Source organism: Podarcis melisellensis, assembly GCF_964234715.1.
Source record: "Podarcis melisellensis genome assembly, chromosome: 13".
Taxonomy (NCBI): domain Eukaryota; kingdom Metazoa; phylum Chordata; class Lepidosauria; order Squamata; family Lacertidae; genus Podarcis; species Podarcis melisellensis.
In genome coordinates, this window is record NC_138545.1 from 18,386,798 (window position 1) to 18,403,047 (window position 16,250).

Genomic DNA, 16,250 nt, shown 5'->3' on the forward strand with positions numbered 1-16,250 from the left:
CCTGGGAGTTCTAGAGTATTCGTACACCTAGCAACCAGGAGGCTGGGGGTCTGGGGTAGGAGGAGGCTCAAGATCCTGTCCGTTCATTTTTCTAAAAACATCTGGTTGTCCACCGGGAGAACAAGATGCCAGGCTAGATGGTCCACTGGCCTGATCCTGCAGGCTCTTTCTGTGTTCCTATCCAGCCCTCCCAATAATAGAATCCTGAGGAAGAGCACACGAGAGCTCCCCTGAAATTGGGGAGATCTCGCCCACAATGGGCACCAATGCTAGTGCCACTTCTCTGCCAGTGGCAGAGGCAATAGGGTGGGTGAGGCAGGCAGCAGTGGCGAGACAGGCAGGCACTTCCCATTTCGCCTCCAGCAGCAAAATGGAACGCGCCACCCCTGCTCACAGAACTACAATTCCCAGCACCCTAAACAAGCTAGGGTTCCCAGTACCCCTTGGGAGAAGTCAGGTGCTTTAAATGTACGGTGTGTGCACAGCCTTAGTGTAGTAGGTAATGCTGGGGAAGATGAGCCAAAGTTTTGATTCACTTTAGGGCGCCCTATGTTCATAAAAGGAGCAAGAGGATAAAGCGAAGACATGAGGGCAGGGTGGGTTTTGAGGAGGGATTGAAAGGGAAATCAGAGAAGCAGAACCGCATACAGTGCTACCTTGGGTTAAAAACTTAATTTGTTCCAGAAGTCCATTCTTAACCTGAAACTGTTCTTAACCTGAGGTACCACTTTAGCTAATGGGGCCTCCTGCTGCCACCGTGCTGCCGCTGCACGATTTTTGTTCTCATCCTGAAGCAAAGTTCGTAACCTGAGGTTAGCGGTGTCTATAACCTGAAGTGTCTCTAACCTGAAGCGTCTGTAACCCGAGGTACCACTGTATATGCTCAGGGCGTGAGTTCAATACACAAGGAAACAATAGTGGAGAATGGGTGAGCTGTTTAAGGAAGCAGGAGACGTTTGCCCAGCAGAGGGCAGCAGAATTCACGGAGCACAGCTCTGCCACTGAGCTGCAGCCATCCCCATTGCAAGCTCATCCGAAGGAAACAACCTAATAGTACTTCACCAAAGCATGCCACCACTCTGGAAAGTGGGAAGTGTTTTAGGGGACACCTGTTTGTGTTGAGCAGTGTGACGCAGGCAAGCACCTAGCGAGACAGCACCGGTTCTGGAATGTGGCAATATCCTGCCCCCTGCCTCCCAAATAGTAAATTAGACCCTCCATCTAGTCAGCTGCAAAACCTAGATTTTGTCTCCTTTCCTGGACGTTATTCAAGTCTGTTCTTCTTTTACCTGGGCATGCAGTGTGTCCTTGCCCACTGGTCCATGTAGCTCAGTATTGTTGACTCTGACTGGCAGCTGCTCTCCAGGGTGTCAGGCGGGAGCTTTGCTCTGGAGAAGATGGGAGATGGATGTTGGGATCTTTTGCATGGAAATGACCAGGTTTTATTGATTCAGGGGCAAGGTCACTCAGTTAACTCCAGATTGACTCAAACTATGCCAGCCTCGGTTAGCTGCCTGGATGCGGATTCGCCAAAAAGTGGTGCTCTGGAAGGGACGGGTGGGAGAGCCTCCATTTTGAATCACCTGGATTGCCGCTGTAATTAATAATGATTAAATCTGATTGCAAATAAAAAATGCTTGTGCTGGCTACATACACCTTGACTTTTGCTGGCAAAAAGACCAGTTAAACTGCACTCATAAGTGGTTTGAAAACCAGCATTTTAAAACTTGATTAGCAGTTTGGCTTGTGTGTCGTCCCCCCGCAACCCGGTCTTTCTTGAAATGTGTCCTTTGATGCTTTCATTACTTTGTCCTGCTATCTTCAGTTACACACACACACACCCTTTTGCTCGTGGCTTTTCATCAACAGACAAGCCAATTGTTGCATTCATGGGCTGGGACTGAGGGGGAACCGTCCTTGCTCCCCACCCTAGCGGGAAGCCATCTTACAAATTCCCGGCCACTCGTGGCTCCGCTGTTCCTGGCGCCCAGCAGCGTGGAAGGACAATCTAATCAAGGGTTATTAAATGCAGATACAACCCCCCCACCCGGGCTCAGGCTATAAAATCTGGAGCCTTCACGTTTATTGGGAGCTGAGGTCATGGCTGTGCTGCCCCAGGGGAAATGATGGGAAACAGCGATTTCCTACCCTGCTGTTCTTTGCAGATGCTCTCCCACATCCTATCCTGAAATGCTCCAGTATCCCTTGCAACTGCCCATGCCCCACATTTTAAAGCATGTGATTTCCCCCAGAGAATCCTAGGAAATGTAGTTTGTTAAGGGTGCTGTGGGTTGTAGCTCTGCGAGTGGGAAACTACAGTTCCCAGGATTCTTTGGGCAGGGGCCATATGCTTTAAATGTATGGTGTGGATCTGCCCATGGTCCTGGAATTAGAGTAGATGGAGTGGAGGTGGCATCAAGACTTTGGGCTCAGCCACACTTTTCTGCCTGTCCTGCACCCAGAAATCAAGGAGGATCCAAGCGGTTTTGCATTTGCCCCACAGCTTTCCCTTGGAAAACTGCTGGTTTCCCTACCTAGGGGAAAGCTGCAGGGCAAATGGAGGTACAGATGAACCCCACTCGCGGTGGGATTAGAGGTTACTTCAACCTCAGTACTTTCTTCTGCAACATGGAATTACAGATACTTGTTGAGCAACTGATTGAGATTTAGGAAACTAAAAATGCTGCATCATTATAATGCTAACAGTTTAGCAAAAATATTTTGTTTGGGGGGGGAATAGTTAAGGAGGGGGATTATATAATTAAGCATGGTGTGGAAAAAATGGATTGAGCCTTTTTGTTGTTGTTTAGTCGTTTATTCGTGTCCGACTCTTCGTGACCCCATGGACCAGAGAACGCCAGGCACCTCTGTCCTCCACTGCCTCCCGCAGTTTGGTCAAACTCATGCTGGTAACCTCGAAAACACTATCCAACCATCTCGTCCTCTGTCGCCCCCTTCTCCTTGTGCCCTCCATCTTTCCCAACATCAGGGTCTTTTCCAGGGAGTCTTCTCTTCTCATGAGGTGGCCAAAGTACTGGAGCCTCAGCTTCACGATCTGTCCTTCCAGTGAGCACCCAGGGCTGATTTCCTTCAGAATGGAGAGGTTTGATCTTCTTGCAGTCCATGGGACTCTCAAGAGTTTCCTCCAGCAGCATAATTCAAAAGCATCAATTCTTCAGTGATTGAGCCTTTGCCCTCTCCCAAAATACTAAGAATTAAGGTTATTCAATGAAATTGAGGAACAGTAGACTCAGGAAGGGCAAAAAGTGGACATTTGTAAAGAAACCGGAGGCTTTTCTCTTGGGCATGGTCGGCCAATTGGTACCAAAGAAGGACAGGATATTTTTTATGTATGCAACTACAGCAGCAAGAATCTTGTTGGCAAAGTATTGGAAGATGCAAGAATTACCTACTCTGGAAGAATGGCAATCGAAGGTGATGGAATATATGGGACTGGCAGAGATGACCGGCAGAATCCATGACCAGAGGAAAGAGACAGTGGAAGAGGACTGGGGGAAATTTAAAATATATTTAAAAAATTATTGTAACATTGCGGACTGATAAGATGACAAGCGGTAAGAAACAAAGAATTACAGCTGTAAACCCTAAACTTTAAGAAAATGTAAAAGGGACTAGATTAAATACTGACAGATGAGTTGCTCGAAAAATGACAAAATAAGGATGTGGTGAAGGGAAGGCATGGGGAAGTCAAATTTTTGTTGTACGTCTTTGATGTTTGTGTTTTGTTTTGTATTGTATTGTATTGTCTTTAATATGTGTAAAAACCAATAAAAATATTTAAAAAAAAAAAAAAAACAGGAAGGGCAAAAACCAGTGCTGCTTCACATGGTACATAATTAAATTAAGGAATCTGCATTGGTGCCCCCTACTTTTGAAGACTCAGAAGGGGGATAGACAAATACCTTGAGAATAGATGGGTACGTCAGTGGTAATTCACCACAATAAATAAATGAAACTTCCATGTTCAACAATAATGTAAAGGGACCCCTGACCATTAGGTCCAGTTGTGGCCGACTCTGGGGCTGCGGCGCTCATCCCCGCTTTATTGGCCGAGGGAGCCGGCGTACAGCTTCCAGGTCATGTGGCCAGCATGACTAAGCCGCTTCTGGCAAACCAAAGCAGCGCACGGAAACGCCGTTTACCTTCCCGCCGGAGCGGTACCTATTTATCTACTTGCACTTTGACGTGCTTTCGAACTGCTAGGTTGGCAGGAGAAGGGCCCGAGCAACGGGAGCTCACCCCATTGCGGGGATTCGAACCGCCAACCTTCTGATCGGCAAGTTCTAGGCTCTGTGGTTTAACCCGCAGCGCCACCCGCGTCCCTTAGATGTTCAACAGTAGTATACCTGAAAATGCAAGTTGCTGGAGGGAGGCAACAGCTGGGAAGGAATATTGCCCTCATGCCTTGCTTGTTGGCTTCCTGGAAGCATCTGATTGGCTACTGTGGGAAACAGAACTGTGGGTTTAGTCAGGGCTGGGGAACCTGTGGCCCTCCAGATGTTTTTGGATTCCGGCTTCCATCATCCCCGACCACTGGCAATGCTGCCTGGGGTTACTGACAGCTGGAGACCAACTTGTGCTGACCATTGGTTTGGCAAACGGCAACTTTATATTTATTTACTTATTTGCATTTGCACTCAATTTATGTATTTATTAGCTTTTGCCCTCTTTTAAACTGGTGCAGTCACAGGTTTTGGGCACTAGAGGTCGCCAACCCCTTTTTGGAGGAAAAAGATGAGCTGTTATTTCTAAAATTGAGATCCCTCAGTTTACCTGATGTTACCAGATTAAACATGGGCACCTCTCCCAGTCCCACATCTTTCTTAGATGCATAGAAATTTGGCAATTGCAGCGTCTCTCTCATTGGTAGGAGATAAACAGCGACCTTAGGCTACTCTTATGAAAGACAGAAGGGACCCTCCAGCCTGGCTGGGTGTTGTTGTTTGTGGGCATAGCCTTCAACATATAATTAAGGCCGCATTGACACAATACATTTCGATGCTGCTTCTTTAAACAGTCATGGCGTCCCCCAAAGGATTCTGGGAGCTGCGGTTCTTCAAAGGGCTCTGAGAGTTGTTAGGAGGCCCCCATTCATTCCCTTTGCAGAGCTACAATCCTTAAAGTGGAAGGATAATGGCCTACTCACTGTGGGAACCAAAGTGTTTGGCTGGTTGTTGCCTAGAGGGAAGGATCTCTGCAGAACACTCAGCAAAGAAGAAGCAATAGAAAGAGCTCCAGCCTTTTCCATTGAGTTATGTAAGCGTTGCTCCACATTGCCCTGAAAACCTCAAGCACCCTCCTCTGTTTTTCAGGGTAAGTATTAGCTCCATTTCCTACAAAACTCTGAAAAAGCAATGTGTTTTGCAAGGCTACCTCATGATCATTTCTTTGGGTAAGGCTTAAAAGAGAGAAAGGGCTCTCAGCAACAGTTCTGCCTCCGTGGGGTTATACTGGTAATAAACTCAACTTTTCCCACTTTCTGTCAGTGCAAAATATGGACAGTTGGAATCAGACTACCAGTACACACTTCTACTCAGAAGTAAGACTCACTCAGTTTAATGGGCCTGGACAAATCCAAAGGGTATTGGATCGTAACCTCAGGCTGCATTCCTTAACCCACTTACCTTGGAGTAAAGTAGGATTTACTTCTGAGTAGACATGACAACTTGCTCTGTGAGTTGCCCGTGCTTTAGCCCCATTTGTTTCAATGAGACAAAGGTGTGACTGACTTACGAGTCCTGTAAGCTCCTGCCAACCTAGCAGTTCAAAAGCACATCAAAGTGCAAGTAGATAAATAGGTACTGCTCCAGCAGGAAGGTGAACAGCGTTTCCATGCGCTGCTCTGGTTCGCCAGAAGCAGCTTAGTCATGCTGTCCACATGACTAGGAAAGCTGTCTGCGGACAAACGCCAGCTCCCTTGGCCAGTAAAGCGAGATGAGCGCCGCAACCCCAGAGTCATCCGAAACTGGACTTAACAGTCAGGGGTCTCTTTACCTTTACCTTTAAGTCCGGCTGAATTAAGTGGCACTTACTCATGAGTAGACATTTATAGGAGTGTGTTATTAGTCTGCATTGAAGTCACAGGACTTTCACCATTGAGATGCCAGCAACATCTGACACCGCTCTGCAGTGCACCCTTACACACTGCATTGCAGTGCAGAATTACAGATCTAATTACAAATCATGGGGGTGGGGTGGGATCAAAATCAACACAATCTCACTGCAAATCGAAATCTAGCACACCAGGGAGAAAGTATCTATCCCAGTCCTTTGTCAGCCTGTGCTCATTTTCTAATTGGCAGATAGTTTTTAACATAGGGGAACATTCAGAAATGTGACTGCCTTTGTGAGGTCTGGAGTGGTGCAGTTCATTCTGCTACATCAGCACTGTGCCAACTCATTCACTTGCAGGAATAAGTCAGTCCTAGGAATAGGGTTTCCAAAGCAAAGGTGGTTCTTTTTCCAAATACGTACTTCATGTAGTAGTTGTTTGTTTGTTTGTTTGTTGCACTTATTAGTTGGGTTGCTTTACAAAAAGAAACCCAGAGCAACTTTTAAAATTTAAACCAACAAAAAGCTAAAAAAGCTAAAAACATATTCATATTTATAAAAAGGCACGACTAACACATCCCACCTACCCACTAAAAGAGACCACAGACAATTAAAGGCCAAAGAAAGGTCTGGTGGAAGACACATGCTTTTGTTTGGCATTTAAAAATAAACAGTGAAGGTGCCAGGTATGCTTCCCTGGAGAGAGTGTTCTGCACGTGGAGAGCCACCACTGAGAAGGCCTGTTCTTGTGTCAGCACCCTCTACAGCTTCCTTGGAGGGGGCGCACAGAGAAAGGCCTTGGATAATGAATGCAGCGTCTGAGTTGGTTCATGTGGAGAGAGGCGGTCCTTGAAGTATTGGAGTCCTGAGCCCCATAAGGTCGAAACCAGCACCTTATGAAATCTGTGGCTATAGATCTGTATGCCTGGAACTGAAGCTCGGGGGTAGAGCACATCCTTTGCACGCAGAAAATCCCCGGCATCTCCAGATGAAAAACAAAATTCAGCGAGCAGGTGTTGGGGAAGACCTCTTTGCTTAAGAAGCTGGAGAGCTGCTCTCCGTCAGAGTAGACAATGGTGGCTACAAAGCAGCATCCTATAACCACACCAACATTTTCTGTAGCTAGTGTGCATGGTAAGTCTTAGCCCTCCCTAGCAGGTGGGGAGCTATGTTTTTCAGCCCACACTTACCCACTGCTGATGCCACCCATGCTTAAGGCTTAAAAGGGGGCATCTTCCCTGTGCCTGGGTCCTCCAGGCCTCGAGGGCTGAACTCCCTATCGTTCCTTGCGGCCGGGACTTGGCTTTTTGCTCCCGCCGTGATGGCCTCACACCCTCCGGTTGGGACAGACGACAAGCCGCTGTGATGAAAACAGGAGGTCGCGGCCACGATCGTCCTGTCTGAATCAACCACAAACCCACCGGGGCCCTCTAAGTAGAGTCACAGCAAAGAGGGAACACCCTGCGCACCAGGCACCGGCCCAGGAGGATGGGGAAAATGCAAACAAAACCATTGTGGATTGGGTGGTTTACAGATGCCGTTCCAACCCAAGGGGAGCGGAGCAGAACGGGAGCGCTACTTGTTGTGAAGCAACTGTGTTGTTGTTGTGGGGAGTGATATAGTCCTGCGGCTGAATCGTCAAGAGTTACGTTAGCCAGCATTCATGCAAATGCAAAGTTTGCCATTGTCTAGAAGCAGGCTAACATTTAAAACACACACACACACATACAGCCTTGGCTTGGTGGCCAAAAGCGGGAGGGGGGAAAGGGCTGGTTCAATCCCGGCCTAATGGGCCAGAATGAAGGTGGCCGGGAGCCAGGACTCCTGGGTCCTCTGGAGAGCCGGGAGTGGTGGTGGTGGTGGTTGAGAAGCTACCGAAGGGGAGTAGGATCACGGCTCCGTCTGAAGGAGGGAGGAGAGGATGGTAGGGAGTAGGACAGGAATTGGCTCTGCTTCCCCCTCAAGTAGGCTGCCTCCCAAACCTCAGACTGGGCAAGAGTTCAGAGTGAGCGAGGAATGGAACAGCGGAGGCTTAGCTTGTCTGATGGTGCTGGAGGTCTGGCTGGCCAGCTCCAAGGGAGGGAAAAGCCTGGAGCCCTTTGTAGGGGGGATGCCTCGGAGAGCTCACGGAGGCAGCTGGTTCAAAGTCGGAATGTGCTGGCTTGGGCCAAATTCTCTGAAAAGAGACCTACAGAGTGCAGAAGGATACACCCTTTTGTTAGGAGCCGTCTGACTCTTTTACTCTCTTCCCCACTTCACTTCCTCCAGCCACTCCTCAGACCTTCCTTCAAGGCTTGCAAAGAAGGTTCTTGGGATTCTGGGGCCAAAAAGTGGGAGCAAGGGATTCTGGGAGCTGGGGTTCCTGGCTTTTCCAGGAGTAGTGAGGTTTGTAGGTTGAGCTGGGCTGGTGCTGCTGAGAAACGTAGCGTGAAACTTCGGAGCAGCAGAAGTGACGGAATTAGGCAAAGCCTACTGGCACCTGTCAGAATCTTACACCAAATAATTTGCAGCTCCTGGCAGAAGTCAGTGAGGAAGTAGGGGAAATGATCCCAGGGTTCTGCAACAGCTGATGAGCTAAATTTCAAACTTCTCTGTTTCAGAATACAATCCTTGCTGCTGCACACTTATGTGTCATATTGCATGCACCACCTCCTCCTTTTCAAAAATACGCTACCTTGTTTTCACTGCAGCCCCTTGAGCTATGCCCCTATTATGCCTATTTTACAGATGGGGCACAGTTGGCACTTTTTTTTGCAGCTGCTTCCATCGGAGCATGTTTCTTGCTCTGTGAGTATGCAGCAGGGAACCAGTGGTAGTTTTCCAGCAAATGTATGTGGAGCAAAAACCTACATGCCAGGTTGATGCATGCAGAGAATTGTGGCGAGACCCTCCGTGGGATTTGAACCCAGGACCACCTTGCCCACCCTGGCTCTCTTGTCACTCAGTAGCTTTTAGCACCGATGGCCTTAGGGCTTATCTCTTTTGTGATATGCATTCCGGACTGGGCTTACTGTTGGGTCACATGGCTACAATGGGGGCTGATGTGATGAAACGCATTGGGCGAGAGACAAGGAGGCCAACATTTGGTGAAGCCAAAGTCAATGGCAAGGTGACCTGTCCTCCTCTTGGCTGAATTCTGCAAGGGCAGCACTGAGGCTGAGGAGAGGGCAGCTAGGGGCCAGTGGCACCCTCTAGGCTAGTTGTAAGTTGGGGGCCGGCCGGCCGAAGACTAGTGGGACAGTGCCTTCACTGCATGGATATCTCTCTGGGGTTCCAGGAACAGCTGGAAGAAGCCACCTCTTTGACATGAAGTGGAGGTCGGGGCCCTTAAGTTGCTAAGCAACAGCAAAGGACCTCTATTCCCCTAGAGCCAGAAGCCAAAAGGCAGCTCTTTGTGGGTTGCCTAGCAACCAATGGGCCTACTCCCCAGCCACTTTTCAGCTGGGACCATGCTGCTTTGCGGGTGTGTGTAGTCGTAGTAACAGTGACTGACGGCAGGCCCGGCCTCAGTGCTTGGCATTAGGCAAGTGTCTGCTAGGGCCCAGCACCAACTGGAGCCTCTGCAATTGCCTTGGCAGCAAGGAAGGGAAGCAACAATTTGCTCACCCTCTGGGCCCATCTCCACCATGGGGCGATAGCAAGCAGGAGGAGCTGCAGCTGCCAGCCATTCAACCTCCCTATCTTCTGTTTCTGGGCCCAAGTCGCCAATATGGGGTGGTGGAGGCAAGCTGCAATGAGGAGGAGGACCCACAAAAGCCTAGAACCAGCCCTGAGTGATTGACAATCCCCCTTCTTTGAAGTTAGGAGAAGGGGAGGATGGAAGAGGGAGCAGGACGAGCTTAGAGCACAAAGGGAACAAGCTCAGTGCATCAAAGAAGGGCAGGGTGCTTGGATACGTGACCTTGCGGGAGGGAATGAATGCAGTGACTAGGGGCTGGCCTTGTGGGTACAGATATCCCCCTCCCCTTCCCTCCTTTGAGACAGAAATTAATTCCTTCGGAGCCTTCTGTTTGAAATCCTAAACTGACGGAATGTTTGTGGCATCCAAAAGTTTAGAGCTTGCCTTCAGCATTGCAGGACTCTGGCTGGCTTTTGATGTTCACAGTCCGAGTTGTTCCTGGGGTGTGTTGGCACGTCTCTGTACCCCTGCCTCCCCCAAGAAGCTGCTCCCCACCCACCCACCCACTCACTCCCAAGTCTGTTTTAAGACTTTTCTTTTTGGCTTCGTGCAGCGCAGTGCTTATTTTCATCTGTCAAAATGCGGAAGGGTCTTTCACCAACCATCTGGCAGCATCTGCTGCTGAATACCTCGTCTTGCTGAAGAATAGGGAGAGTTGCCACACACACACACACACACACACACACACGGGAGCCTCCCACCATGGCTGTTTCAGCTCCGTCACCTGCTAGCTAAGAACTTTTCCGTCTCAGCGCAAAAAAATGACACGGACTCTCTGGAACGACTCATCCGCCCCATGAGCGCAGCAACCTCAAGAGTCTAACCGCCGTGCCCAAAAAGTGACCCCACCCCTGGCAACGCGTCCCGGATTCCCCTGGAATGTCTAGACGCCAGTCCGGACAAGAAGCCAGCCTTCCTTTTGCACGGGATTCCCTGTCGCGCAGGAGCCAAAACCAGGCTGGCAATGGGGACTTGGAACATGGCAGAAGGGGTTGCTATTCTGTTTTGTTTTTTTTCCTTTTTGGCCGGGGGATTCCCTGAAGGCTGCTATAAAGCAAAAGGAATGAAGTCACGTCCTTTGAGGCTGGCTCAAAGGTCATGCACACTGTCAGGCTTCCGTGCTGTGGCTTCTTCCCCTGGGCTCTAGTACACAACACGAGAGGATGCAATAGTGTCATCAATAACAACGACAACCGTAATAATTACTGTTAATATAGAACCATGAAGTACTCTTTGCAGAGGACACGGAGGAGCTTACAATCTAAAATTCAGCGCAGAGGTGGGGAAAGGAAACTGTGGCAAGGGTAAACAGGGAAAGTTGTATGCACCTGAGGTTTGGTGGCAGGTTACAGTTGGTTACAGTAAGATGTGAAAAATAGGAATTGCGCCAAAGGAGATACTAGAGTTGTGCCAGGTTCAGGACACTGGGCCAGCTTCTGTTTCCAGTGCTGGGCTTAATTCCGGAAATATGCTGTGAGTTGATAAGAAATAGCATCAGAACATATGCAGAGCGCGCTTTCCTTGACTGCTAGGTCAATACTGGCGCCCACAGGCACATCTGAAGGCCTCCAAGCTGACCATTCTTGGCTGTGAGTCCTGGAAGACTCTGCCTTGCAGGCCTTTTCCCACCTGGCCTGGGAGGGCGGATCCCTGACTGACTCCAACTACAAAAGCAGAGACTGCTGAACAGACTTTGGGGTTGGGATGTTGTTTAGAGGGGGTTCTGTTGGGTGTGGGGGGCGTTGTTGCTGTTATGGGTATAGATATATATCTTTAGATTTTATGATTTATGTGGAAACGGTTTAATTTGGCTGTGTACTTTTTGATGTTTCGTTTATTGTTTATGACTAGTTTTGCTAAGTTTGTAATTGTATTTTTGTTTCATGCTATAAGCCACCTTGAGCATGGTTTAACTATGGAAAGGAGGCATGCAAATACTGCATAATTATGGATGGATGGATGGATGGATGGATGGATCTGAGCAACCACAGGGGGAGCCCTTGAAGCAAAGTGAGGAGGCAGCTGTACATGGCTGTACATGTTTGTTTGAAGCTGCTCCCCATACAGTTCAGTTAACCTTTGAGCATTACAAACTAAGGACTGTCCCAGACCTTCTCCCCAGGCCACATCCATTGTCCCCTGGCCAGTTCTGCGCTGCACCATCCTTGCGTACATTTACCTGACTGGGATAACGCCTCTTTTTTGTCCATATGGAAGGTGAAAAAAGGTATGTAACCATCAGTCTTATGTGGCTGGAATGTAGCTTTTGTCCTTGCCTCCACCACCTACATTGGCATGTGGTCCCCTGGAAGATCACCATCAGGGCATGTGTCTCTCTGTCTGAAAAAGGCTCCCCCCCCCCCCCGGTTTAGATAATTAGACATTTTTGCACCCTGCACAGACTTACATATCTGTAACTCCACACCCCCACAATTTTTCAATCTTCCAGCAAAAATGACAATCACAGTTCAAGATTGTTGCCTTTTGGTTTTGTCCCTTACATGAACTTTAAGACACTTTGAAAATACTGTTATTTCAGGCAACGTGCAGGAAGCTGCAACAGCAAGCAGTAATTGATCCACTCCATTCCAAGTGGTGAAAACAAGGCACGGCCGATGTCATGGGCCTAAACAATAGCTTGGTGTGATGAGAATAAGCCATGGTGAGCCTTGCACAATTCCCTCTCCTATTTCCCTCTCCTCTGAAGAGTTCAGGAAGTTTTGCTGCTGATTTTGCTGCTGTGTTTGAACTCTAAACTGTGGTTAATGGTAACTGCGACTTGCCTAAATAAGTCAGTTCATAACCCATGGTTTGAAGTTCACTTGTGTGAAAGAAGACTAATCATGGGTTGGGTTTTTTTTTGTTTGGTTAGCACAAGAAGCTGTGGTTCATCTAAATCAGAGCCAAACACTTTTACACTCCTCCTTGCTGCTTCTCACAGCTATGCTAGACTGGTATATGGGAGCGCACAAGCCCAGGGTTTGCTGTGGCTTGTTCTTGTTATGCTAAACCACGGTTCAATACTTTAGTACAATGTCTGAACTGGGCCAGACAGTCCAGTGTATGAACAGATTTTCTTCCATTCCCCTGCTTCGCACAGGCAAATGTGGGTAGACACAGAAGAGAGCTGTGCTCTGGGCAGCTGCACCAGTCACACTGCCTTAATGATGGCCGGTGTTCCACTGGCCCCTAGACACAATGGAACACACAGCTCAGTTCCCGTGTGTTTCCAAACACAGGGCGCAATTCAGAACTTGCTTGTTCTGAAACCCTCACAGAACTTCAACGTTCAGCCCATATAGATGCCCTGGCTGGTGTTCCTTTGTGCATAGATCTGCTGGAAGCGTTGTGCGCTTGGGCTTGAATGCGTTAACGTGTGTGGCTGCAAATGTATACGTGTGTCCTATTACTTGCATGGAGTACAAAATGCTCTCCCTCCTCTGTCCTCCTTCTCTGTCCCCCCCAGCCTCCCCTCTAAACCAATGCAAATCCCCAACTCCGTAGCCAAACCACACAGCAGTCCCCCTCCTTTGCCTGCATCACGAAAAGGTTTGGACAAGAGCTGGGTCTCTGTCTCTGAAGGGAGGGGACACTTGGCACTTTTGCCGAAGGGTATTTGTGAGGATCCTGCAGGCCTCCTGGCACAAATAGGTAGACCAAATGGGGAATGGGGGGGGGGGGAGAGAGTTGTGTGTCTGCTGCACATTTAATCCCAGCTGCTGATTCAGCAGATTTTCCACACAACCCAGGAATTCTCTCTAGCCAGGAACACTGTTTCTCTGTTGTTTGTACTTGGACCATGTTCAAGGCAAGGGCTGGGGGGTGAGGGGCTGGGGGGGGGGAGAGAGAGAGATGAACAGGATCCACAGACTTTAACCTGATATGTTGAAATCTGTGTGTTGGGAGTCAAGATCGAAGGATGTTGGTAGGGCTGGGGAAAGCCCAGAATTCATGGCAGGATGTGTGGGTGGAGAGGTGCAAATTGGAGATTGGATGCCTTGGTGGAGATGAGAGGAGGAAGGAATTCAAGTTGGGATACAGAAGGCATCTGTAGGCTAGGACGGACATACCTCGGCAGGATGCAGGTGGGGAGGGTCCAGATAGGGAAGCCACTTTGCTTGCAGAAGGTCCCAGGTTCATCCCCCAGCTGGAAGGTTTTGAAAGGATCAGGTAGCAGAAGATGGGGGGAGACCCTTCCCTGTCTCACACCCTGGCAGCCAGAGCGGACAATACTGGGGTAGACGGACAGGTAACCTGACCCAACACAAGGCAACTTACTGGGTTTCTAGGGGGTAGCAATACTTGGCTACCAAGAGAAGACCCCGATGGCACTGTGGTCTATACCACTGAGCCTCTTGGGCTCGCTGAACAGAAGGTCAGCAGTTCGAACCCCTGCGATGGGGTGAGCTCCCATTGCTCTGTCCCAGCTCCTGCCAACCTAGCAGTTCGAAAGCACACCAGCGCAAGTAGATAAATAGGTACCGCTGCGGCAGAAAAGTAAACGGCATTTCCGTGCGCTCTGATTTCCTTAACGGTGTTCCATTGCGCCAGAAGTGGTTTAGTCATGTTGGCCACATGACCCGGGAAAGAGCTGTCTATGGACAAACGCCAGCTCCCTCGGCCTGAAAAGCCTTTGACTGGACCTAACCACCCAGGGGTCCTTTACCTTTTTTTACCAAGAGAGCCCAGGTGGAGGTCATGCTTGAGGTGTATTTGCGAACAATTCTACTGACTCATCCTGCTTCCCAGACGGCACTTATGGGACAGCACCTGCCGTTGCTTTCCCAGCGTGTGCCCTTCCTGGAGGGTGCGCTCAGCCCGGATTCCCGGAGCTGTTGACATACTGCACATTCCTGCTTTCGCATCAGCGGCTTTTCGCCCGACTGCCTCTCTTATCCCCGTCCTGGAACCTGGCACTCGGCTGCCCATGCACTCAACCAAAGGCTACAGATTCTGAGCATGAGGCAGGATGAGGTAGCGGAACACTTTGGGTTCTGGGTTCCGGGTAGGGTCATGGGCTTTTTTGTTTGTAATTCACCCCCTCCCACCTACTCACCCACATAAAATGTTAGCTCAGGGAGATGGCTAGGCTAAGCCTTTCTCTCTTGTGAGTTAGGGCTCAGCCAGACTTCCGCTTCCCCCGTCGCTTCCCCCCAGGAAAACTCGATCTTTGCTGCTGAACTGGAGCAAACAACAAGTGTGGGTGGGGCCTGTAGTTAACACCCTGGGAGAGAAAAACAACAGCAATGTGGTTGCATTGTTAAGTGGGACTGGATTGGAGAAATTCTCAGAGGATAAGGCTTTCAGTGGCTCTGATGGTTATGTCAGAGGCAGTGTGCCTCTGAATATCAGTTGCCAGGAATCTCAAGGGAAGAGTGTTGCTGTTGCCTTCAGGTGCTTCTTTCAAGCCTCCCCCCTGGTTGGACACGGAGAGAACAGAGTGGTGGACTAGTGGGCCGCTGGCCTGATGCAGCAGCAGGGCTGTTCTTGTTTCCTTCTGATTGTGGAATACACACGTCCCTCCTCCTATGGCTCTCCTTTCCATTTGTCCATTTTATATGTATTTTTAAACTGAATATACCATAGGTATAGGGAAGGGGTAATACCAATACTCAGTTTACCTCAGTTTACTCAGTTTCATAACTATACCCACTTTAATTATTTAACCCCCCCCCCCCCGCAATCCCACATGTGGGTGTCAGTACATCAAAAACCACCTAACCAGATAAAGTATCTCAGCATCCACCTCTATCCTACATTTTAATGAGCCACCAAAACCTAGTTCAGGTAAAAAGGGCTTTACAGTGTGGTTTATCAAATAACCACAAACATGGTGAGAGTTTCGGCATTTCTTTTTACATCGATCGCAATCCAGTGGAAAGTTTTCCTGTGCCTTCTCCATTACAATTGCGTGCTTGCGCGTGCACACACACAAAACTGTATTATAAATGTGTTCATTTATATGCTTCTGTGTTTGAAATGTATCCTGGGATATGACCATGGAGCTCCGAGTTAAATTCCCCATGTATTTGTCATGTGGGACCAGTCCCTCACCTATCAGCCGATCCTCCCTCGCAGGATTGTCGTGAGGATGAAGGTATGCGTGTGAGCTCCTTGTAGGAAGGGCAAAGTGAACGATGTAATAATTAACTTTAATCAATTAACAGTCATTAACTTTTGTTTTGAAATAACAATCAAACTCTCCAAGCAGATTGTCTGTTTTTAAACCTGTTTTCTGTCTGTAGTTGAGAGTGCCGATATGTATGACTCTCAGAACTTCATTTAATGTGCTGTGTGTGGTCTTAAAAACGCTTCTCAAATGCATTTTTTAGAATATACTCCATGCGTGGTATAATAGATGTTGAAAAGAGTCGCCTTTCTGCACATCCATCTGCTCATATTTGTCTACCCGTCACTGACCTACCTAGCGATCAGATCGCCTAAGGTTAGGCTGCCTGTTGTCTGTGAACTGCTGCTCCTTGTGGTTATAGTTCCCCTG

The 16,250-nt window shown here is 48.8% G+C and overlaps 1 protein-coding gene and 1 long non-coding RNA gene across 4 annotated transcripts in view; both read left to right on the forward strand.

The window, feature by feature from the left end:
* Positions 1 to 4,532: 4,532 nt before the first annotated feature.
* Positions 4,533 to 16,250, forward strand: part of IL11 (interleukin 11) — a 66,046-nt gene continuing 54,328 nt past the window's right edge. For all 3 annotated transcript variants that reach the window (XM_081886172.1, XM_081886171.1, XM_081886174.1), the window contains exon 1: positions 4,533 to 5,334. The gene's annotated coding sequence lies outside the window, so the exon portion shown is untranslated. The remainder of the gene's footprint in view (positions 5,335 to 16,250) is intronic.
* LOC309354609 lies at positions 9,186 to 10,953 on the forward strand. The gene is made up of 2 exons (XR_014162361.1): positions 9,186 to 9,274; positions 10,305 to 10,953. It is a non-coding gene; the product is annotated as an uncharacterized lncRNA (long non-coding RNA).